The following is an 886-nucleotide window of genomic DNA, read 5'->3' on the forward strand; positions in this document are numbered from 1 at the left end:
TTTTTTTTTTTTTTTTTTTTTTTAATTTTGATGTTTATGTATTGCTAATTGCTATAAAATAATCTAATCAAATCTAGCCAATAAATTATATTATTTAGACATGTATCAAATTTTGGTAACAGGGTTGCAAAAACTGCAAACCTTACAGAAAATTAAACTGCTCATATAATATTTAGTATCACATTTATGTTAAGTTTTGACATTTATGTAAATGTAAACTGAATATATTGATTTTGTTTTTTTTTGGTTTTTTTTAAGAAACCCTGTTTTGAACGTATTCATTGATTGTGCCAAGACTCAGTTAGCACATGCCAACCATTTGCAAATAAACTAAAGACCTTTGAGTTTAACATATCAGTGTTTACCAAGTCTACACTGTAACATCCAGTAAATGGACAACTTTTAAGGTTAAAAACAAATTTTTTTTTTCATTGTGAGATAAGGAGGATCAGCAGGTCATCTAGGACAGTGTTTCCCAACCTTTTTTTAGTCACGGCACCCTTTGGAAATTTTAACAAACTTGTGGCACCCTACAAAATTTATTTTGTCACAATATTTGAATTTCTAACGTCGATATGATCATTTGAAAAGTATAGATATTCGGTACAACAGGGAAGAACTGCAGAATATAATGTCATACAGATATGTTTAATATTATTAAAAAATGTTGTCCATCAATGGTGGCAATCAGTAGGCCAATTTCTAATGAAGAGACCAATTTATATGACAGATTATAATGTAGGCTTTTATTCATATGTAAACATTGTGAGATAGCTAGTTATAATGGTAATTAAACAAAGTTTTGATTTTACAGCTGGGTAATTTTGTTGCAGTAGCACGAGATAGCTTGATTTCAAACTTTGAATTGAATAAAAAATGACAAGCA

This window comes from Sinocyclocheilus rhinocerous, unplaced genomic scaffold (genome assembly GCF_001515625.1).
Source record: "Sinocyclocheilus rhinocerous isolate Xijiao unplaced genomic scaffold, SAMN03320098_v1.1 scaffold556, whole genome shotgun sequence".
NCBI classification, from domain to species: Eukaryota; Metazoa; Chordata; class Actinopteri; order Cypriniformes; family Cyprinidae; genus Sinocyclocheilus; species Sinocyclocheilus rhinocerous.